The sequence below is a fragment of the Hippopotamus amphibius genome, unplaced genomic scaffold, assembly GCF_030028045.1.
Source record: "Hippopotamus amphibius kiboko isolate mHipAmp2 unplaced genomic scaffold, mHipAmp2.hap2 scaffold_283, whole genome shotgun sequence".
NCBI lineage: Eukaryota > Metazoa > Chordata > Mammalia > Artiodactyla > Hippopotamidae > Hippopotamus > Hippopotamus amphibius.
The window spans coordinates 61263-85924 of NW_026648402.1; the positions used below are offsets into that span (position 1 = coordinate 61263).

At 48.7% G+C, this 24662-nt stretch overlaps 2 pseudogenes; one reads left to right on the forward strand and one right to left on the reverse strand.

Annotated features, from left to right (window-relative positions):
• The first annotated feature begins 482 nt into the window (after positions 1–482).
• Positions 483–5583, forward strand: LOC130843332 (cytochrome P450 4B1-like; annotated as a pseudogene).
• Positions 5584–15394: 9811 nt separating this feature from the next.
• LOC130843334 (cytochrome P450 4A11-like) lies at positions 15395–22354 on the reverse strand (annotated as a pseudogene).
• Between the last annotated feature and the right edge of the window lie 2308 nt (positions 22355–24662).

A 24662-nucleotide genomic window follows, 5' to 3' on the forward strand; every position in this document is an offset into this window, starting at 1 on the left:
CCAGCTTGACCTTGAGTGTCCTCTCAACGAGAGTCCATCCTGGGTGACACTATCTCAGCAGGGCCTCCCTGGTAGTCTCTCTCCCAGGGCTGTGTTTAATTCCTTCTTAGCAAACATTTTACAACTGCCAGCAAACATTTTACTTCGTTGCTTACTTGTTTATTATGTCTTCCCCGCCTAGAATGAAAGGACAGCACCATGTTCATCTCATTGTCCTAAGGTGGGGATCTGCACATTGTGGGACCTCAATAAAAAATGTGCCTCATGACAACAGGAGAGGAATGGAGGTGGTTCCTGTATTAAATAACAAGCTGGAATTCTCTTTCAAGTGAAAAACTTTGATGCTGAAATGAAATCTCTTTCTGGCTGTAATGCAGATAGAGGGTTGGTGACAGGCACCAGATAGATGTAGGCTGGCTAGTTTGGAGTTGCTGAGCTCACCCAGGGGCAATAAGAGGGTGGCTTGACCTAGAGCAGTGGCCATGCGACGGGAGAGGGGACTGAGCCCAGAGATGCGTAGGACTGGGTGACTGACTGGGAGAGGGGGTGCTGGAGGAGGGCGGGGCATTGACTGGGCCTTCCTGGACAGCCTCCTGTCTTCCCTACCGGCCTGGCTGGTGACACTGGGTTGCTGAGTGGCCTGGCCTCCTGTTGCCATTTCAGGTCCAGCAGACAGGAAGCCTGGGCAAGGTGGTGTCCTGGTCCCACCAGTTCCCCTTCGCCCGCCCACTCTGGTTGGGACAGGTCCTTGGCTTCCTGAACATCTATGACCCTGACTAGGCAAAGCTGTGTACAGTCGAGGAGGTGAGAGCTCCTGGGAGAAGGTGGAGCTTCCTGAGAGCACAGGGCTCAGGCCACCATGTGGGGAGGGGACCTGGCCCTGTGCCCTATGTCTGGGCAGCTGAGGTCCCCACCCTATTCATCACCAAGCATCCTCCAGGACTCCCCAGTGCCCACTTGACCTGAGCTTCTCTGTCTCCTGCAGACCCCAAGGCCCCGGATGTGTGTGACTTCTTCCTCCAGTGCACTGGTGAGTGGGCACCTGCCTTCCCTGCCCATGGTGCTGGGTGAGCAGGAGCCTTCCCTGCTCCATCCCTCCCTGCGCAGCGCCCACTTGCATGGTTATTCCATCCCCCGGAACACCTGGCCCCCAACTGCCCATCCTAAGCTTAGCTGCAGAAGGCTGCCTTGTGTGCTGGGTCCCTCTGCTGGCAGAACCTGACTACCCTTCTGGGTTCCTGGGTAGAGCAGGGGGCACTGGGAGACAAAGATTTGGAACCTGAGGGTGCACAGAGCTGGGGTGGCCAGGGCAGTGGATTCCCTCCCACCTGCCTTTGGATGGCCGTGTGCAGCCTCTAGACTCTTCTGATGAAGGAGAAAAGGCTGTTTCCCCAACTCCATCACTTAAAAACTTGTATTGTTTTCTGTTTTTCGGTTCCAGCTTGAACTCACTAACAGGACACAGGCTGACGCTCACCTCTCTCTGCAGAATGATCTCTAGGTGTCTCCCTCGGGCCCCTCTCCCGTCTGTACCCTGTGCAGCCCCCTCTCCCGGCCTCCTCCCCTCAGGCCTTGGAGTCCTGTCACCTTTCTCTCTAGGCTCCTGTGTTCCCTCCAGCACAGGGATAGGCACACAGCAGGGGCATAGAAAATGCTCAGTCGAGGGGGGAAACTTTAGCTTCACTGAGGGGGACTGGCTGAGAATTGCAGGACCTGAGATACAGAGGATGTGGTTTTACTGGTCGGGCCATGGAAACCTCCCAGGGTGTCTGGCCCTGTGCCAGGTGCTGTTAGGGTTGCAGGTGCGGAGGGGGTGGAGCCAAGTTACTGCCCTTGGTGAGTTTTTAGAAGGACAAACTCACGGAACCAAAAAGCTAGAGGAAACCACAGAATGGGGTAGGAGTGAGTGGCCCTGTGGTGAGAGCAGAGGAGTCAAAAGGGGTGGGCCTGAGTTGGCTTCCTAAGGAGGCGTGACAGTCAGACAAGCAAAGGGAGAGAGCTGGGCACCCCAGGTGGGCAACAACGTGAACACAGCCTGGAGGCAGGGAGTTGAAACCTTTCTTTAATTTTCGTTTCATTCATTCTGTCTCAAAGCTGAAGCAACGTGAAGGACACATTCAATGAAATGTAGAACTCCAGTGACCAATGAGGATGGGGGAATAAACCCTAGAGTTGGGGGCTCTGTAATAAGGTGTTGCACAGTAGTTATAGTTGGACCACATTTGGGTCTGAGCTTCCTAGTGACAATAGATTCCTATATATACAAAATCACTCACCCTCCTCCCAGCTTGGCATTGTTTATGCATTTCTTTCTACATTCGACCAGTGTACTGAGTGTGAGTCAGAAATTATCCGCACTCTGACTGTAGAATTTATTTTAATTAACTTTTAGAAAAGGCAGATGCATCATTTTCCAACATAATCGCCTTGCTTTTCAGTACACTTGTCCATCTGTCAACAAGCTTTTGTATTCTCTCATTAAAACGTGTTTTAGGCTGAGCTCTGCGCCACGAATGCACTGGTGGCACTTCTTATGCAAAACTTTCGTCCTCCTTAGGGCTCTTTTCGGGGACCAAAGAGGTGAAAGTCTGATGGAGCAAGATGAGGACTATAGGGAGAACGTTTTAACACTTCAAAACAAAGTAATCCACGCTAGACAGGTTTCGAAAAGTGTGTGGGAGACGGGTACCAAAACAACTCACAAAAGAGCATGAACAGAAGCATTTGGGTGTCTGCAAACAAAATGTGGACCAATCTGCTAAGCAAGGTGAAACTTTCTTAAAGAGAATCATTACTGGTGATGAGACATGGATTCTTCACTATGAGCCTGAGAGTAAACGGCAGAGTATGGAATGGAAACATCCTCAATCACCGACCAAGAAAAAGTTCAAAAGTCAACCATCAGCTGGAAAATTGATGATTACAGTTTTCTGGGATTCTCAAGGGCCAGTATTGGAACTTCATCAGGAAAAATGTTCCACGATCAGTGGTGCTTGTTACAGTGAGATGCTTATTGAGGAGCTGAAGCCTGAACTTCAGATTAAACGCAGAGGACTGTTATCTAAGGGCGTTGTGATCGTCCACGACAGTGCACGTCTGCACACTTCTGCCCATACTGTCGACACTCTGCAAAAACGTCATTTTGAAGTGTTAAATCACCCTCCCTATAGTCCTGATCTTGCTCCATCAGACTTTCACCTGTTTGGTCCCCTGAAAGCAGCCCTACGAGGACGAAGATTCACTTCTGATGAAGACGTGAAGAGAGTGGGGCATTCATGACCCAGCGCCCGGCCTAAAACATCTTTAAATGAGGGAATACAAAAGCTTGAGACAAATGGACAAAGTGTCTTGACAGGCAAGGAGATTATGTTGAAAAATGATGTATTTGTCTTTTCTAAAATGTAATTAAAATAAATTCTACATCCAGAGTGTGGATAACTTTTGACTTACCCTCATATATCAGCCCCTGTTCCTTTTGATGCCAGCTTCGCAGGGAAACCAAGCAGAACCAAGACACTGTCCCTCCTGGGGTTTCTGTGAGGCCCAGAGAAACAGGAGTGACCTTGTCTTTGATGGCCTGGTGTACATACACGCCTAGGATTCTGCACTCTCCCTTCCTAGCAGTGAAGATGAGGGAGGGATGGAGGGAGAAAAGTAAAGCCAGAATCCTGGATCTGAGTGGCCACCCCATGACCAGTCTGGCCTGAGCAGCTGGAGCACTCGTGTCCCTCTGGCTCTCAGGTGTGGGATGGTGGTGAAGGGAGGAGCTGGGGCTGGGCCTGCCTTCCCTCAGGACCTGATGCTCCCCAGCCCAGAAAGGCCTGGCTGTGTTGCCAGCAAGGATGATGTAGGGAAGATGACCTACCTGACCATGTGCATCAAGGAGAGCTTCCGGCTCTACCCGCCTGTGCCCCAGGTGTACCTCCAGCTCAGCAAGCCTGTCAACTTTGAGGATGGTCACTCTCTACCTGCAGGTGGGTGGGGTGGATTTCAGGGTGGAACCAGAGTCCTTGCGGGTGCTCTCTGTCCCCCTGCACCAGTGGGGAAGAGGCCAGGCTTTGTGTTTGGCCTTTGTCCAAGTCCTAGCTCCACAATGTATGGGTAAATACTTCTACCTCTGAGAACTGCTCTCTTTCCTGTAAACTGGGTTGAGAAGAGTCCCTGCCTTACAGGGTTGTTCTCAGGATTAGAGACAGTATTCGCCAGGGCTGTCATGTCCCACCATGCAGGATGTGCCGTGAACAACTTCAGGAGGCGTCATTCACTTAGACTATGATGCTGTGCACTGTGCAACCTGTGCAACTGGGTGTGGCAGCTTTAAGGAGTGTTTAACTCTGGATCTGATGCACAGTGAGCATCAATGAATGGTGGCTACTACTACTGATTGCATAAAATTGTGAATAACCACTTCCCTTGAGGGTCGGTTAATGGAAAGCAGAAAGTGTGTAATAGCCCTTCTTCTTCTACCTCATAGTGTGGTGGTTCAGTCCTCTCTCCCTTTTCCTTTCTACAAATGTCTGTGTCAGGTGCTGTGCTCCGTGCTGGGGCTACAGGAAGTAGGTGTGAGGACGCTCAAAATCACGTTGCTGCGTTGAGGGTGGTCATGAACCCTCTGGCACTGGCAGTGCTCAGGGAGGGGCTGGTGCCCAGTTAGGGGGATGCTAGGAGATTCTGGCCTGTGAGGAGGTGGGCCTGGCTGCCCCAGGACCACCTGGTCACCAGGCCTCTGCTCCTCCCACAGGCAGCCTGATTTCTCTGCACATCTATGCCCTCCACAGGAACAGTGCAGTGTGGCCCGACCCTGAGGAACGCCATCCCAGGGCCCCAGAGGTCAGATGAGGTGGGCAGCTGCAGGGTCAGCCTGCCCTAGGACCTGACAGGTAGTTAAGCCAGGCCTGTCCCCTTAGGTCTTCGACCCCCTGTGCTTTTCCCCTGAGAATATGACCAGACACCACCCTTTTGCTTTCATTCCCTCCTCTGCTGTTCCCAGGTAAGGAAAGCCTAACATCCCTGGTCCTCTGGACTTGGGAGTTGAGGATGGAAGATGTCGTGGGGGAGGCATCATTTGGGGGAACTGTGGGATGAGGGGGACCATGCTGGGTGCATAGTGACCCTGATGTGGGGGAAGTTCCAGCCATTAGCATGTTCTCGTCCATGGCAGTTGGGGTGGGTGCATCATTCCACGAGAGACCCCTAAGCCACAACCCACAATATGAACCTACCTAGTCTGGGACCCTCACCATGCTCCCAACATCTCTTTCTTAGGCCCAGGTCAGTCAATCGATCAGCCAGTTATCCATCCAAAAAGAGTTCCTGGTTTCTGTGGGCCACTGGGAGCACTGGTTTTCATCAGTCTGGACACCCAATAGCCTGATGTCATTTTGTGCGGCTCCTCACAGGAACTGCATGGGGCAGCACTTTGCCATGCACGAGGTGAAGGCGGTCACAGCCCTCTGCTTGCTGTGTTTTGAGTTTGCCGCGGACCCCTAGAGGCCACCCATCCTGTTACCCCAGCTGATCCTGCGCTCCAAGAATGGCATCCACCTCCGCCTGAAGCCACTGGGCTCAGGCTCTGGGAAGTAGCTCTGCTGAGAGTAGGGCCCCAGCCAGCCCAGGCTGTGGCCTCTCCCTGGGCGCTGCCCTCTCCAAGCCGGGCTGTAGAGTAGCTGTGTTCCCCTGTCTTCCGCAGATTTGTGGGTTAGAAGGGGAGTAGGCACCTGCACAGATAGTCACCTCCAAGGCAGCACCATGTAAACAAGTGTGTCTCTAAATGCTTATTATGCACGTGTCCCAGAGCTCACTCATTCATTCAGCAAACATATGGTGAACACCTACGGGCTTCTAGATGCTCCAGTTATGACCCATAATTGTCCCTTTTCCTAAAATTTATACAGCATTGGCAGTGGAAGCTGTGCCTTGGGACTGGCGGTTATGACCAGGCACTCGCTCACTCCATGTGATGGAGAGATGGCTTTCGGGGCTTGCCCTTCATGGAGATCTGATTCTTTGTTTAACTTTTCATGTATGTGTTTGGAATGTAACAGACATAAGGACAAGACGCTTAAACCAACAATACACAAGACAATGAATTTTTCATCCCTGGTAACCACTGCTGAGGTCAAGGAATATGGAGGATGGTTTTATGGTTGTATCTTCTGCCCTTCCTGAGACAGGTCTCTGTGGCACTCCTGCCATTGTCACCATCTGTGTCACAGTGACCCGGTGCACTGGACATGTGGGGTTTTGCTGGGGAAGGTGGCAGAATGGCATTAGAGGGTGGCTTCCTGGAAGAGGTGGTGCCTGAATCAGGCCTTGAGGCAGGGAGAGGTATGAAAGTGCAAAGGGGGACTTTTGGAGAGGGACTCAGGCTGGGGCCATGTGGAGAATTAGTGCTCCTTCCCCAGTAGTCCCTGTAGCAGCTACCTGAGGGCTGGGGGCACAGACACCTCTAGGGTTCAAGTCTAAGGCCATTAGTGGGCTCCAATCCAGGAAATGGACAACTGTGGAAGGGAGCACACTGGATGCTTGGGGGAGGGGCAAGAGAGGGGAATTGTAGCCCTGGGACTTGAGGACGTGTTTCTGTTGCCCTGGGGATACACCACCTGGAGACACATCCTTCCTGCTAGTGATGCCTCCCCTCTGGGAAGAAGGTCACAGCCTTGGAAGCTTGGCCAGGGCCACATGCTCCCTCCTGCAAAGCCCTGTCAAGACACAGATCTCCTTGCTCACCTGAGACTGGGATGCCCGGGCCTCAGGCAGAGTGTCCCCCATGCCACCCACTTTCCCTCTGTCCTGGCCCTGGACAGACCTTTCTCTGCACAAGTGAAGAAATGGTTTCAATAGGCAGCACCAGGGTGCAGAGCGCAGGGTCATAACCGTGTGTGGCCCATGGGTGGCATCGAGTCTAAGCTGTGTCTACTTCCCTGATGTCTGGATCCTCAGGAGGCCAGTGAGGCAGGACGGAGGAGGCTGTTATCCCGCTTCAATACTAAGCGAAGGAACCTGCCCAGGTGCTCATCAACAAGGAGCTTGAGCTGAGGCCTGACTCTGGCCTCTTTGGACTAAGGCTCCATGGGCAGAACTGCCTCTCTCTCTGAGGACACGTGGGCGCTCTGGAGCCAGAGGGAAGGGGGAGGCTGCATGTGAGCGGGGAGCTGGGTCCAGCGGGCACCGAAGGGGAATTCCACTTAATCCTACCAGCTTGCACAACAGACCTGCCGCCTCCCAGCATCCAGGGAGTGTGTACGTGTGTGTGAGCAGAGTGTGGAGTGTTCGAGGGGCACACGCAGGTGAGGCTGCACAGGGGTGGTGTCTGTATGTGTCCTGGGGTGTGCACAGGAGTGTGGACACAGCTGGGGTCTTTCCTACTGCCTGGAGCAGGGAGGGTCTCTTCTCAGTCACTCTCTTCAGCTCCTGTCACAACCTGTGGTTAGAGTTCCCACCCATGGCTGGCCACCCAGAAGACCAAGTTCCCATCATCCCATGCTCTGAGAGTGACCAGCCAGAGCCCTTGTGCACCACCTGACGCCAGGGGACCTGCCAAGCTTCCTGTCCAGGACACTCCCAGCTACCTCTCCTGCCCCACCCCAGGTCAAGCAGAGTGTCCACCTGGCCCCTTCTTGGAACACAATGAACTACTCCAGTGACCTAGGATCCGGGGTGAGGGGAGGGCTGGTGCCTAGTCCTGGCTGCAGGCAGTGGCAGGGGGAGATGCCCCTCCAGGAGGCATATGGCGGCATTGCAGCCCAGCACAGAGCTGAAAGGAGGTCTCCTCTGGCATCCGGGGCCCTGCGCTTAGGAAGGACAGGGGTGGGATGGGAGGAAGACCTCTTGTGCAGAAGCAGCAAGAGAGCAGCACTGGGTGCAGAGAGGCTGGTGGAGGAGTGCAAGGGGCCTGGTGCTGGTCAGGGCCCAGGGTCAGGAGGACCAGTCCCCCTGTGGTCTCCAGGAGTGGCAGGGTTGAAGAAGCCCCTCCTTGCTGAGGTCCCCAGGCAGACATGCCCAGGACGGTACGAGGCTCTCCTGTGGGGTGGTGCAACCTGCTGATCCCAGCTTCGGGTCTGCCATCCTGTCCCAGCAGCCAAGCCTCGTGCCCAGCTGGTTCCTCCGAGACCCTCCTGCACAGCTTCCCATCTGTGGCCTCTGAGGAGCCTGCAGGCCCTGAGTGTGAGGAAAGGCTGTCAGGGGGCTGGTGACATGGCCAGGTTGGGCTCTTCTCAAATCTCATTTGGGGTGAAGGATTTGGTCCCCGAGGCCCTCGTGCCAGACCAAGTCTGTCAGTCTTTCCTGCTCAGCACAGGATGGGCTCTGGCTGGGCTCTTCTAAAGATATAGTGAGGAAGATACCATGGAATAGCAGGGAACCTCCTTCCCCGACAGGTGCCCGGTGTGAGCTTCCTCCCTCTGAGCCTTTGGAGATGCTGAGCCGCCTGAGCCAGTTGCATATTTTGGAGATTCATCTTTGTCAGTTGCTTCATTAGCAAATATTTTCTCCCATTCTGGGGGTTGTCTTTTCATCTTGTTTATGGTTTCCTTTGCTGTGCAAAAGCTTTTAAGATGTATTAGGTCCCATTTGTTTACTTTGGTTTTATATTCTTGACTCTAGGTGGTGGGTCAAAAGTCTTGCTGTGATTTATGTCACAGAATAGAGTGTTTTCCTTATGTTTTCCTCTAAGAGTTTTATAGTGTCCAGTCTTACCTTTAAGTCTTTAATCTATTCTGAGTTTATTTTTGTGTATGGTGTTGAGTGTTCTAATTTCATTCTTTTACAAGTAGCTGTCCAGTTTTCCCAGCACCACTTATTGGAAAGACTGTGTTTTCTCCAGCGTTTATTCTTGCCTCCTTTATCGTAGATTAGGTGACCATAGATGCGTGGGTTTATCTCTTGACTTTCTATCCTGTACCGTAGATCTCTGTTTCTATTTCTGCACCAGTTCCATACTGTCTTGATGACTATAGCTTTGTAGTATAGTGTGAAGTTAGGGAGCCTGATTCCTCCAGCTCCACATTTCTTTGTCAAGATTTCTCTGGCCATTTGGGGTCTTTCGTGTTTCCATAGAAATTGTAAAACTTTTTGTCCTAATTCTGTGAAACATGCCATTGATAATTTGATAGGGATTGCACTGAATCTGTAGATTGCTTTAGGGAGTATAGTCATTTTCACAATATTGGTTCTTCCAATCCAAGAACATGGCGTACGTCTCCATCTGTTTGTTGCATCTTTGATTTCTCTCATCCGTGTTGTATAGTTTTCTGAATACAGGTCTTTTGCCTGCTTAGGTAGGTATATTTCTAGGTATTTTATTCTTTCGTTGCAATAGGAAATGGGATGGTTTCCTTAATGTCTCTTTCTGATCTTTCATTGTTAGTGTATAGAAATGCAGGAGATTTCTGTGCATTAGTTTTGTATCCTGCAACCTTACCAGATTCATTGATGAACTCTAGCATTTTTCTGGTGGTATTTTTAGGATTTTCTATGTGTAGTATCATGTCATGCAAACAATGATTGTTTCACTTCCTCTTTCCTAATTTGTAGTCTTTTATGTCTTTTTCTTCTTTGATTGCCAGGACTAGGACTTCCAAAGCTATGTTGAATAATATTGGAGAGAGTGGACATCCTTGTCTTCTTCCTGACCTCAGAGGAAATGCTCTCAGTTTTTCACCATTGAGAATGATGTTTGCTGTGGGTTTGTTGTATATAGGCTTTATTATGTTGCGGTAGGTTCCCTCTATGCCCACGTTCTGGAGACTCTTTATCATAAATGGGTGTTGAATTTTGTCAAAAGCTTTTTCTGCATCTATTGAGAGGATCATATGGTTTTTATTGTTCAGTTTATTGGTGTGGTGTATCACACTGATTGATTCATTTGTATTGAAGAATCCTTGCATCCCTGGGATGAATCCCACTTGATCGTGGTGTATGATCCTTTCACTGTCTTGTTGGATTCTGTTTGCTAGTGTTTGGTTGAGGATTTTTCGCGTCTATGTTCATCAGTGATATGGGTCTGTAATTTTCTTTCTATTCTTTTGTATTATCTTTGTCTGGTTTTGGTATCAGGGTGATGGTGGCCCTGTAACATGAGTTTGGGAGTGTCCCTCCCTCTGTAATGTGTTTGGAAGAGTTTGACAAACATAGATGTTAGCTCGCCCCTAAATGTTTGATAGAATTCACTGGTGATGCCGTCTGGTCCTGGACGTTTGTTTGTTGGAAGATTTGAAATCACAGTTTCATTTTCATTACTTGTGATTGGTCTGTTTATATTTTCTAATTCTTCCTGGTTCAGTTTTGGAAAGTTGTACCTTTCCAAGAATTTGTTCATTTCTTCCAGGTTGTCCATTTTATTGGCATATAGCTGCTTGCAGTAGTCTCTTATGATCCTTTGTATTTCCACAGTGTCAGTCCTAATTTCTCCTTTTTCATTTCTAATTTCATTAATTTGAATACTCTTCCTTTTTTTTTCTTGATCATTCTGGCTAAAGGTTGACCAACTTTGTTTATCTTCTCAAAAACCAATTTTTAGGTTTTCTTTTCAGCTCTTTATTGGAGTAAAATTGCTCTACACTATTGTGCCAGGTTCTGCTGTACAATAAAGCGAATCAGCTGTATTTATACATATATCCCAATCTCCACTCCCTCCCACGACTTCTTCCCACCCTCTCTATCCCACTCCTCTAAGTCATCACCAATCACAGAGTTAATGACAATGAAAAAGAATAATGACCCAAAACCTATGGGATGCAGCAAAAGCAATTCAAAGAGGAAAGTTTATAGCAATATAATCCTACATCAAGAAACAAGAAAACTCCCAAATAAACAACCTAACTTTAGACCTAAAGAAACTAGAGAAAGAAGAACAAAGAAAATCCAAAGTTAGTAGAAGGAAAGAAATCATACATATCAGAGCAGATATAAATGAAAGAGAAACAAAGAAAACAATTGCAAAGATCAATAGAACTAAAAGTTCATCATTTCTATTTCATTTTCTTTGTTCTTCTTCTAGTTGCTTGAGGTGTAAGTTTCAAATGTTTATTTGAGACTTTTCTTGTTTCTTGAGGTGAGATTGAATTGCTATAAACTTCCCTCTTCGAACTGTTTTTGCGGCGTCCCATAGGTTTTGGGTCGTCATTTTTGTTGTCATTTGTTTCTCGGTATTTTTAAAGAGATTTATTTATTTATTTATTTATTTATTTATTTATTTATTTATTTTTGGCTGCATTGGGTCTTCATTGCTGCACGTGGGCTTCCTCTAGTTGTGGCTAGCAGAGGCTACTCTCCATTGTGGTGCACAGGCTTCTGATTGCTGTGGCTTCTCTTATTGCGGAGCATGGCTTCTAGGCCTGTGGTCTTCAGTAGTTGTGGCACATGGGCTCAATAATTGTGACACATGGGCTTAGTTGCTCCATGGCATGTGGGATCTTCCCCGACCAGGGCTCGAACCAGTGTCCCCTGCATTGGCAGGTGAATTCTTAAGCACTGTGCCACCAGGGAAGCCCCCTGTTTCTATGTATTTTTTAAATTTACTCTTTGATTTCTTCCGTGATCTCTTGGTTATGTAGTAGCCTATTGTTTAGTCTCCATGTATTTGTGGTTTTTACAGTCCTTTTTTCCTGTAATTGATTTCTAATCTCATAACATTGTGGTCAGAAAAGATGCTTGATGTGATTTCAATTTTCTTAAATTTTTCCTAGGCTTGATTTGTGACCCAAGATGTGATCTAAACTGCAGAATGGTTTGTGTGCACTTGAGAAGAAAGTGTATTCTGCTGCTTTCATGTGGAATGTCCTATAAATATCCATCCAATCTATCTGGTCTAGTGTTTCATTTCAAGCTCGTGTTTCCTCATTTCTTTTCTGTCTGGATGCTCACTGGTGTAAGCAGGGTGTTAAAGTCCCCCATATTATTGTGTCACTGTTGATTTCCCCTTTTATGGCTGTTAACATTTGCCTTATGTATTGAGTTGCTCCTATGTTGGGTGCATAAATATGTATAATTGTTATATCTTCTTCTTGGATTGATCCCTTGATCATTATGCAGTGACCCTCCTTATCTCTTATAACAGTCTTTATTTTAAAGTCTATTTTATCTGATACGAGTATTGCTACTTCAGCTTTCTTTTCATTTCCATTTGCATGGAATATCTTTTCCCATCCCCTTCCTTTCAGTCTGTATGTGTCCCTAGGTCTGAAGTGGCTCTCTTTTAGACAGCAGATATATAGGTCTTGTTTTTGTACCCATTCAGCCAGTCTGTGTCTTTTGGTTGGAGCATTTAATCCATTGACACTCAAGGTAATTATCGATATGTATGTTCGTATTATCATTTTCTTAATTGTTTTGGGTTTGCTTTTGTGGGTGTCTTTCTTCTCTTGTGTTTCCTGCCTAGAGAAGTTCTTTAGCATTTGTTGTGAAGCTGGTTTGGTGGTGCTGAATTCTCTTAGCTTTTGCTTGTCTCTAAAGCTTTTGATTTCTCCATCAAACCTGAATGAGATCCTTGCGGGGTAGAGTAATCTTGGTTGTAGGGTTTTCCCTTTCATCACTTATACATATCCTGCCTCTCCCTTCTGGTCTGCAGAGTTTCTGCTGAAAAACCAGCTAGTAACCTTATGGGGATTCCCTTGTACGTTATTTGTTGCTTTTCCGTTGCTGCTTTTAATAATATTTCTTTGAATTTAATTTTTCTTAGTTTTATTAAGATGTGTCTTGGTATGTTTCTCCTAGAGTTTATCCTGTATGGGACCCTCTGTGCTTCTTGGAGTTGGGTGGCTATCTCCTTTCCCATGTTAGGGAAGTTTTTGACTCTAATCTCTTCAAATATCTTCTCAGACTCTTTCTCTTTCTCGTCTTCTTTTGGGACCCCGCAAATTCTAATGTTGGTGAGTTTAATGTTGTCCCGGAGGTCTCTAAAACTATCCTCAGTTCTTTTCATTCTTTCTCTTTTATTCTGCTCCTCAGCACTTATTTACACTCTTCTATCTCCCAGCTCACTTGCTTGTTCTTCTGCCTCAGTTATTCTGCTATGGATTCTTTGTAGTGTATTTTTCATTTCAGTTACTGTGTTGTTCATCACTGTTTGTTCTTTAGTGCTTTTAGGTCCTTGTTAAACATTTCTTGTATTTTCTCAATCCATGCCTCCATTCACTTTCCGAGATATTGGATCACCTTCACTATCATTACTCTAAATTCTTTTTCAGGTAGGTTGCTTATTTCCTCTTCATTTATTTGGTCTTGTAGGTTTTTACCTTGCTCCTTATCTGTACCATATTTTTTTGTAGTCTCATTTTTTTGATGGATGGGTCTGTGTTCCTGTCTTACTGGTTATTTGGCTTGAGGCATCGAGCACTGCAGTTTGCAGCCAGCTGTGTAGAGGAGTGCCTTGCTGCTGAGATGAGGACCTCTGGTAGAGCTCACTCAGATTATTATTCCTTGGAGTCTGAGGTTCTTTGTTAATCCAGCATTTTGGACTCCACGCGCCCACCAAAGGACACCCAGCCTGGGAACCAAGATCCTACATGTCTTGTGGCATGGTTAAAAAAAAGAAAAAAAGGGAACATACAGAAAGGAGCAAAATAATAACTAAGAAAAAAATAAAACTAGAAAAATTAAAATTTATTGGAAAAAATATGAATATAAATATAAAAATATATGTTCTTGTTACAACAAGAAAATATTCCTATTTCAAATAGAAATAGAAATGCAATATGAAAAAGGAAATGGGCCAGAAAAGGCCTTGGCTGTGGGTGGGGGTGCAGCTCAGGCAGGCGCAGGGCTTGGAGTGGGGGTTGGGTTTCGGTTAAGGGACTCATGGGGCCAGAAAGCCAATGGCGGGGTGTGGTTTGGGCTGAGATGGCCACAGGTGGCCTTGGAGGGAGGAAAGTTTAGGCCTGGGACCCCAGCAGTCTCGCTCGGTCTGAGTAGGCAGGGGAAATGCTGGGCATGCTCCCCTGCAATCCCCCAATTCCCCAAATGTCTCTCCTCGTGCCCCGTTGATCCCCTCACTGTGAGTGGGCCCCTATGGGCATGGGAACCCCTCCCCTCCCTCAACTGCCCCTACAAGGTGCTGGTCCGATCCCAACCCCACTTCTCCCCCCTTCCCGCCCACCCACAACCTACCTGGTCACTCAGAGGTACTTACTGTAACCTTAGGCTTCTGAGGTCCCCCACCAGTGCCTGGTAGGTACCATAATTGTCCAGACCAAGTCTTAAGTCTTCACTGCTCAGCACCAGTTGGGCCCTGGCTGGGTCCTTCTAAAGATGTTGAGGGGAAGCTACCATGGAGTAGCAGGGAGGCTCTTTTCCTGACAGGTGCCTCATGTGTGTTTATTCCCTCTGAGCCTTTGGAGATGAGCCCTTTCTCCTCACTCAGCTACCATGAGAGCTTCAGGTGACAGACAGGGTGTGGGGCATGAGGGACCCTAGAGTGAGAGGCTGCAGGGTCCGTGGAACCTAATTGCTCTGCTGGGGACATGGCCCCACAGAGCAGGTGTCATCTCCCCTCCTGGTCTCCTCTGTCTTCCCTCCCCTTCTCTCAGTCTTCCATTCCATCCAGCTCCTTTCAAGGGAAGACACACACACTCCATGTGACATTGTGAATGTATCCAGGGAGTGGGAAGGAGGGGAAGCCACGTGAGTGACAAACAGGTAGACCCAAGACACATGGGAGAGATCAGGGCCCAGGGCATTGGCAGTGACACGGGACTTAGCAGGTAGAGTCATGACTGCCCAAGGTGTCCTTGTCCTAGTCCCTGCAAGAGGGGAACAAGCCTGTTTTATCTGAGTGAGCCTGTGTCCTCACAAAGGTCTTTATGGAAGAGAAGGCGATGTGAAGACCAAAGCAGGGGAAACGCTTTGAAGATGCTGCTGGTTTTGATATGAAGGAGGGCCCAGGAGCTAAGGATGGCAGCTCTAGCTGTGGGAAAAGGCAAGGAGAGGGATCCTCTCCTAGATCCCTGGATGGGTGACCCTGTCAACATCATGGTCCTGTTCAGGGAAATTCATTTCAGACTTCTACTCCAAAGCCAACAGAGAATCACTTGGTGTCGTTCTAAGTCACTATGGTTTTGGTCAAATATTTTGGCAGTGAAAGGAAGTGACTCCAGGGAGAGACAGGCAGGCAGAAGGGGAGAAAGACAGGGAGAGAGTAGACAGACTGGAGAAGGGCAGGTGATCAGGGTTTAGGTGGACAGTCAGAGATACGGGGGCAGGGGGCGGTCAGAGACAGATGGAGAGATAACAGATAGGCAGCCTGGAGAAAGGTGAGAGGAGAAGGGAGAGAGTGTGATATCAGTGCAGGAGGCAGGAGATGAGGTAGGCTGACAGGTGGGCAGAGAGAAGCAAGAAGTGTGCAAAGAGGCAAAGATAGGACAGAGTGACAGGGAGACAGGATGGCAGGAAGGGGCCTTCAGAGCTTGTCCTTGTCCCCACAAGGATTACAGGAGCTTCCTGAGCTGCAAGTGGATCCCCTTTTTGGACTTCAACACAAGTCTTGGAATGGGAACAGTGGCCCTGGAGGAATCGAGTGCCAGCTCAAAGGGAAGCAAGGTCAGGGCCACGGCCACTGTCATCTCACCCATGGCAAGCTGCTTCCCGATGCAATTCCTGAATCAGGGAGGGAAAAGAAAGTGATCAGAGGCTTGTAATCCCTGCTGGGCACAGGGCATCCAGGGCTCTCCTCCACGGGCCCAGCCCCCATCCCTTCCTTACAGGTCACACTGAACGTACTGCCCAAGCCTTGGTCCACACCTCTCCCCCTGACCTTCATAAAGCGCACCTCTCTCCAGGACTAGCTCCTAACTCCTACCTCTACTCTAAGTAGCAGGAAATCCTGCTGGGCAGGGTCAGTGCTCTAGACAACAGAATCAAGTCAGATGAGGCAGTAAATGTGAATTAGTACTTTGTTCACTCAGCCACAGGCAGTTTCTGCCTTCAGGCCAGGTCAGGGTCCTGTGTGGGGTGGGGTGGGCCACACCCTTGGGCCCTCACCATCTGTGGCAGAGAAACAGGGGCCCTAATCCCCAGACAGACAGGACAGAGTGGTGTAAGGAAGTCAGAATGGCAACAGGGTGGCTTCCTGCAGGGGCCACGGGTTAGCCACCCTCAACCTCTTGGACCACTTGCCCCCCAATTAATGGTCTGACCTCCTGTCTCCCCTCAACCCCTCAGTCAACCTACCTCTGGAACCTTCCCTTTCTACGCCAGAAATGACCCTCCTCCCATCCCTTGGGCTCCTCACGGGCCTTTTCAGTCTCCCTGCCTCCATCCATTAACAGAAGCCACGACAGCTCCAGGCCTGCTGTGTCCGCCATCACAGGAAGGACACGTCCCAGTGCCTCAGCCGGCATCACTGCCCTCTCTGGGTAGTTCCTCACTTACCTCACACCCGTCCAGCTCCTCCTCCTCACTCAGCTCCTGTTGAGGACCCCGCCCCCCACCTCTGCCGGCCACATGCTCAAGCCACTATCCATTGACCACCAGTCCTCTCCGCCTCTGCCGGCTGCACCTCTTCCTCCCTGGACCCCCAAGGCACCATTAGTGTTAACTCAAGACACATCACCGTCCAGGGCCCAGGACAGTGCCAGAAACATGGGACATTCAACAATCTGCTCAATGAACGAATGAGTCAGTGAAAGAGAAAATGAGTGTACGATGTCTGTCTTGTAAGGCAAATGTACTGACCACTACACATGGAAACGTCACGTGTCTTCCTCTTGACTGTGAACTCTTGGAGGCAGGGAGAGTGTCTTTGGTCTCTATGCTCCCATGTCCTAATACATGACTTGGCACACAGAGACAGGCCTCATAAATAGCTTCATATTTGAACAAAGTTAACTGAATTGAAAGATAAAAGGATTGGAATAAAGTTAATTATTATTTCTGAGCTAGGATTTGAGTTGCCAGGTACCCCGTGTCCTCTAGAGGCAGCCACGTGATGTGCAGCCAGTGTCTACAAGGAAGAACAGGACCCTGGCAGAAACCAAATCCTAGAGCTAATCCTGGAAGCATGTTTGCTTCAAGCCTGTTCTGTGAAGGTTGCTTCACCAACTGCAAAGTTCCTAGAATTATAGATTCAGCAAAAACTTGTTTTACGAAGTAGTTACCAAGTAATGGAAGTTACTATTTTAGGGGAGGCTCTATAGCCTTTGAGATTGTCACAGCAGTCATTTTGGAGTCTATCAGCCAGCTTAACAGCTATTTCCAGTGTGGTTTATATTTTACATGCCATGAACTTCTTAAATGCATGTGGTCAAACACAAAATGGTGAGTTTTCTCGCAAAAGCACCTGATTACCTTCCATTTTATGCTCTTTTTTGCCAATGTTATGTGCTATAGATTCTGGGATTATGTTATATAATCCTCACTATATGTAAAGACTTTTGGCAGTTAGAAAAGATATCATGTTTCTGTGAATACACAGTCACAGCTGTTGGCTTCGACTAGAGAAGCCGAGAAACATATGGTTGTGTAACTTTCTTCAAACGGCCACTGTAACTGATCACACAGGTGGCTTGAACCGTCAGGACAAGGAAGGCAGCTGGTAATCTAAACTCATGAAAATACCACAATGCAGTGAAAGGCTGGTTGGTGAATTGAGTAGAAGAGGCAGTGGGCTGGTTAAGAATGTGCATAGAGAGAAAACCACCTTTTTAGATGACCGATAGTTGAGAAAAATAAACATCTGAAACATAACTTTCATGAAAATTCTAATGCTGAAAAGTCAGATTCCTAAACTGAGGAAAATCCCCGAATGCTTTGGAATGGCCACTGATATGGAACTGTGGCTGGCCACATTTGTGGGAGTCAGGAGATCAAGGTCTCTGTGCCGTGCCCTGAAGACCTTCTTGCACATGGAGACTCATGCCTTCTTCTCAACACACCACCATGCAAGGACATAACTGCATACACCGCATACGAATGTAGACAGTCACATATATCAGGTAGCACCCTGTGACACCCAGCTGTCCCAAATACAAAAAGTCACCTCTGGATCCTCCTGAGATGGGCAGGAAAGAATGGTTGTGTCAAGAAGAACCCGGGGCAAAGCGGGATGCCTCAAACTCCTGCAGAGAGAGCACTGGGGCCAGGACAGGTGGGGTCACACTCCTCGCACCAATCCACCAGGGGACAAGAATCCCAGAGGGGGGAGCAGGAGGAGGTGTTGGTGTGGAGAAGAGCATCCCATCCCCTCCTCCCACAGCCATCATACCTCTGGGTTTGGCCACACTTTTGGGTTGTGGTGAAGCCCATAAAGGGAGAGGGAGACTGTGATTCCTGTGGGGGATGGAGGAGAGAGAGAAGCCTGATAGTACCCAGAGCAGCAGAGAGCATGTGCAGCACAAAAGGCCTGGGAGCCACCATGAGAGCCAGCCTCCATCACTCTGAATGCAACGATGCTCTTGCACGACAGATGAGCTGGGCGTGACAAAGCACATGAGCACCGGTTAGGAGTAGGGAACCATGGCCCAGGATTGAAAAGTAAAAGGAATTGGAGGCTTACGTTTGAGAGCACCTCACATGACAAGTCACATTTATCAAGTGTCATCATGAGCCCTTGGGGGAGGTGCATTAACTCATTCAATCCTCAGAGCAGCCCTCAAGGAAGGCACTCACATCCCCTTGTGCAGATGGGGCACCCGAGCCTCCGAGACTTTAAAGGGCATGACCATGATCCCACAGTTAGGAGGTGGCAGTGCTGGGATTCACACCCACCGGGAGGTGAGCCCGTGGGTGGCCTCCAACCACAGCAGGGCTCTCAGGCCTGGGCATCAGCTGCTCTCTGGCATCTGCCTGAGGGCTCCTCAGAGGCTGGACCATCTGACCCAGGACAGTGGATTCCCTGAGCTCCCTTGTTTAATGAGACACCACATGAGAAGAACCGCATCTCCCTCTGCTTCTGTCTGCTTTGCTCTAAAGCCTTCGCATCTCAAGGAATTAGAATTGTAGGGCTCATTTATAAAACCACATTTGGCAGCCAGCATTTGTTTTTTGAGTTTTGGTTGAGTTCAAGTTCTGGGTCAAGCATTTTTTAAAACTCATGCAAATTATAGAGTAAATGTCAATTATACTGAGGCTGAAATAACACAGCATCACGGAAGTGGACAATCACATGCATATTCCTGATCTTCCATGTGGTTTTGCAGAATGCATAGGTTACTGGGTGTGGTGAAGTTCATATCTGAATGTAAGGAGAGTCCATTACCGAAGGTAATGGCCTTGCTGAGCTCTCGGAAAATGAGTGTTACTGGCAGCGAGAGTCGCAGTGCCTCCTTGATACATATGGTGGTGTAGGGATTCTGATCCAGGCGGTTCCTGAAACAAAGCCCGTGCTAAGGCCAGGCAGGGCCAGACAACCAGGGGTTCTCCCCTAGCTGAGGGCCAGGGCCGTCCCATTTGTTCGATACTCCCCAGGTAATGGAGGCGTCCTCCCCAGGAGGCCTTAGATCTCTTCCCAGCACCTCTGCTGATGTTCAGGGTGGGAGGACAGAGCACAGAGGATCCAGGAGATGCCACTGGCTGTGGTGTCATGACCCTCAAACATGAACATGTCCATTTTGACACGCAGGTCCATGTCAGACAAGCTCTTCCCTTTCTCCATCTGTGGAGTCCGGGTGGGGGTACTGGGTTTGCCCGTCTTCTCTACTTCTGGACAAAGCCGCAGGCCTCCCTTGCCTACACTCACTCTGGCAAAGAGCAGGATGTCCAGGAAATTCAACTGCATCTCGCTCCTCACCTTCTCCAGCTCTCCCTCCTCACCTTCTCCAGCTCTCCCTCCTCCTGCATGTGAGCCTTCCTCAGCTGGATCACTCTGTCTGTCCCAGAACAGTGGTTCCCACCACAGCCAGGGTCTCTGGGGGCCCAGATGCAGCTCCCACTGTAGCCCCATCTGCCCCTCAGGCTCAATCTGTGTGCCAGGTGGATGAGGATGAGGGTGGGAATGGGTGTGCATGGCGGGGCGGAGAGCTCCAGCATTGTCTGATCCAGGTTGGGCAAACCCTCAGTAGCACAGGCCGGGGAGCCTCTGCCTGAATGCTGCAGGGAGGGGGCCTCATTCACTCATCACCAACGTGGTGCCACATGTAACTCCCTGCACAACACATGGCCCCCTGACATCTGGGCCCCAATCCCTGCCCCAGGGAAGCACCCAGCATTGGTGTGTGTGACAGCTCTTGTAGAGCAAGCAGGATTCTGGGCTCTGCCTCAGGAGTCAAGGCCAGGCCCTTTCACGTGTGCCTGATGAAGTTGGGGGGGAGTGTGGGGGAAGGCCAGAAGGAGGAGCAGAACCTGTGTTTTGATGGATGAGCTGGCAGGCCCGGTGTCTCCAGTGGCCTTGGGGGTCAGCCTGTAAATGACATCATTCTGGCAGAAGATAGTCCTCACTCGGGAAAATATCAGACTTGGGAGGTCCCTGATGGACTGGATGTAGGACTGGGAGTTCCTGAAGGGAGAGGGTTCAGAAGAGACTGGCGTGGAGGGAGCCTCTAACCTGGAGACGGTGTGGGGCTCTGGGTGGGGATTCCTCAGTCAGTGGGGACAGGCCGCACTGAGGCTTTGTCATTTCTGCCTTACAACCCTGGAGACCCTCAGTGCTTCACAAGTGGCCTGAGTGGCTAGGCTTGTCCCTGTGCAGGAGTCAGGGACCTGTGACTGAGGCAAGGTTGGTCTGGGTGGCGTTTGACTGTGGCACATGGCTCTCTGCACAATGTTGCCTTTTGGGCTGATAAGCATCCTCACTGCCCTACCTGCCTCTCAGCTGAGTCCCCTGCAGCTGGTGAAATCAGGACCCTGCTCTTGCAGGGTTGTCGCTGACCTTTCTGTCTGGATGCTGCCGTGGTGGCTGAAGGTGCACTTCATGATGGTGTCCAGGGTCATCAAGGAGACGTGTCCAAAGATCTGCAGGTGTGATGAAGTTGACGAGCTCCTCCCACTTGTCCTGTGGTGGGAGGGTGACATTGACCCTGCTCTCCTCCCCCAGAAGGCTTGTGCTGACAAGACCAGACTCTCTCTCTAAATCTCTGGTGGAGATTTTCTCACTTTCTAAGCAGCTGTGTCATTTAAGACTGTCAAATAAGTGTGTAATGTGATGGCTATTTTCCCAGAAAGTTTCATTTTGTAATTAATCATCATCTCTTATAGATCGAATTAGGTTTGAATTTTAGAAATTATTTACTAAGCTAATCAATTTTTACCAATCAGCAAACACTGCTTCTCAACTGCTAAAGGGGTGTGTGTTTTGTTGGGAGATGAGTTGCACATTTTGCACAGCGACGTTCACCTGTAGGGAGTAAACATCTCCAGTCCACAGAAGGGCTAAGGGGATGATATTGGGGATCCTAAGGAAGGGCCACCAGGGACTTTAGTTCCTTTTGCTCAACAAATGTTAGCTGAGCACAGTTGGGTGAGAAATCGGAATCCTGATGGGAGGCGATGCGTTGGCAGGACAAAGCTCTATGTGGATTGTAGACCTGGTTTCCAATTCTTCCCATCAGTGGCTCAGTTCCATGTAGAAACCTGCATCCTGGGCAGAGCCCGCCTGAACGCCATCCTGGGATGCCTCACCTGCTACTGAAACTGACCCTGCTCAGCCCAGACAAGGGCAGCCTGTCCTGCCGTCCAGGGAGAATGACAATTATTCAGCCTACCCTGCTGAAGACTTGCAAGCAGGGGGTGAATGAACCCTGTACCCACCATGGCCCTCCTTTCCCTTGGCAACGAGCAAAGTGTGGATTTTGACTAATTCGTTTTATGTGGAGCCCTGCGTCATAGTCATGACCTGAGACTCTGCCTTTGGAAGCATCTTAGAGGGACTTTCCATCCAAGGAAGAGGGATTAATTTATAGCAATTTGAGAAGGAGGCTTCTTTCTAAGAGATGGAAAGTTAGTGTATTTGGACATGCATATTGTGAGTGTGTAAATGCATGTCTGTGTACATCTGTCAAGTACGTCTCAACGTGTCCAAGTATGTGTGTATGTATTGCAATGAGTGTGTCCAAATTCTTACCTGCATATGGCAGTAGTACATGTGTGTTGAGGTGTGTGAGTCACATAGGGTGTGTGATAATATGTCTATGAGTCTGCAAGAGGAAACAGGGCCTGGCTGTACAGGGCAGTCTGAGCACTTGACACTGTGTATGTGTACTTCTAATGTGTGATGTGCCTGTCTGTTTGCATGAGCACATTATTCTGGGGGCTGTGTCTGATGGATGGCTGAGGCACACACGTGTCTGAGAGTGGACTGTGAATTGAGCTTGGTGTGAGTGTATGCAGGGGAGAGAGAGATGTACTCACCAGCATCACTCAGACAGAGTCAGTCTTGAGACCCATGCAAGGCTTCCGGATGTCATAGTGGAAGGCTGGGGTAAGCAACCTAAATGCCCATCAACAGATGAATGCATAAAGAAAATGTGGCACATATATACAATGGAATATTAGCCATAAAAAGGAATGAAATGGAGCTATACGTAATGAGGTTGATAGACCTAGAATCTGTCATACAGTGAAGAAAGCCAGAAAGAGAAAAACAAATATCATATGCTAACTCATATATATGGAATCTAAAAAAATGGTACTGAAGAACCCAGTGACAGGGCAAGAATAAAGACGCAGATGCAGAGAACGGACTTGAGGACATCGGGTGGGGGGGTGGGGGCGAAGGGGAAGCCAGGACGAAGTGAGAGAATAGCATTGACATATATACACTACCGAATGTTAAATAGCCAGTGGGAAGCAGCTGCATAACCCAGGGAGATGAACTCAATGATGGATGATGACTTATGGGGCTGGCATAGGGAAGGTGGGAAGGAGCCATGGGAGGGAGGGGATGTGGAGATGTACGTATACATGCAGCTGATTCACTTCATTGTACAGCAAAAACTGGCACAACAGTGTAAAGCAATTATATTCCAATAAAGAGCTTAAAAAAAAAGACAGTGTGGCCACAGAAGTTTTAATATAACCAGAGTGCAGATAATTTTTGACTCACCCTTGTAAATCAACTACACTCCAATAAACATATTTAAAAATGTGTTATAAAAGACTAATGTGTGTTTGAAATAAGTTCACAGTCTGAAAATATGGAATAATTTATTTCCTGGGATAGTCAAAATTAATTATTTCTTGTTCAGTGAAAATAAGACAAACAAGACATTTACCTCAAAAATTTTGTCCATAATGATAGGTCATGAAATATCACCTCCTCCTTTGCAGTATATGAAGAACACTATGTTACTTGTAGGGCTTTTTTTAAGATTAAACGAGGCAATAAATATATGTTGTATAGACCCTATCTGGCACTTAATGAGAAGAGGTCACGTTAATAAGAGTTCTCGTTACCTCTTATGCTAGAGACCTGAAAAAACACTTCAGAGCGTTATTGCTACTATTTTATTGCTACTACTTTTCATAATACTCATGCCACGGGCTGCCTTCCCTTTTCTGATGCTTGTCAGCTGGCAGTCCGTCTCCAACCACCTCCCACTTGCCTCCCATCCCCGACTCTCTTAGGCTGACGTGTGGGCTGCAAGGATGGCTGGGAGAGGCGGAACTGCCGCTGTCTTCTGGAATTTCACAGACCTCGGGGCATGTACCCAAGAGGGAAGATTTGCTCCAGCTGGGATGTGGGTTTCTGTCCACCTGATCTCCCCAGGACCACCTCCATGTACTCAGGGTCAAAGACCCACAGGGCTGACCTTGCTCCCCGCTAGTCAGTGAGGGCAGACACATGGGAATTTCTCTATGCTTTTCAGCAGTTGTTGCTGTTTCTGTTCCTTTGGAACTACAACGAGAGTAACAAACTAAAAAAACCTTATTTTAAGCTCAAGTGCTTTGGGTGGTGGTGAAAGTTTGAATAGGCATGGGGAGATAGTTCTGAAACTATCCCCAGAGATCAAAGATTAGAACTGATGAGCTGGGCTCTGATCCAGACTCTTGATATCTCTCCAGAATTGGCCTAAGATCAGATTCTGTCTGCTTGTGTGTTTCTCACTCAGAACTGCCATTTGAACTTTACACATAGTTGATGCTTGACAGATGTTCAGGGATTAACTGCCTGGTGTACAAGGCATTTTCATAGACTTCTGTAATGCTCAAGGCAAACCTGTATAAGGGAGGGATTATTACTTGATCCTGTCTCACTGAAGAATGGGGAGACCCATGTGAAAGGGTATGCCCAGGTGAGCTGCATTTAAACCCAAACCTGCTGACCCCAAGGCGTCCTTCCCCAGGGCTCCCAAGGCTCAGAGTTCTCATTGCGGGCACCATGTTGGCCAACTCACCTTTCACAGCTGTCATCCCTGTGTTCTTAGAGGCAGCACAGAGCCTGGTCCACAGGGACTATTCCTCACTTTTAAAAGAAGGGGAAGCTGAGACGAAGCGAGAGAGTAGCACAGACATATATACTACCAACTGTAAAACAGATAGTGAGTGGGAAGTGGTTGTATAACAAAGGGAGTCCAACTCGAGGATGGAAGATGCCTTAGAGGACTGGGGTGGGGGTGACTTGGGGGGGGGATGTCAAGGAAGGGAGGGAATACGGGGATATGTGTATAAAAACAGATGATTGAACTTGGTGTACCCCCCAAAAATAATAAATAAATAAAAAAAAAGAAAAAGAATCAATAAGGTCATGAAGGAGAGAATGAGTACGTGCAGGCTTGTGAAGGAACACGTCTTGAGGA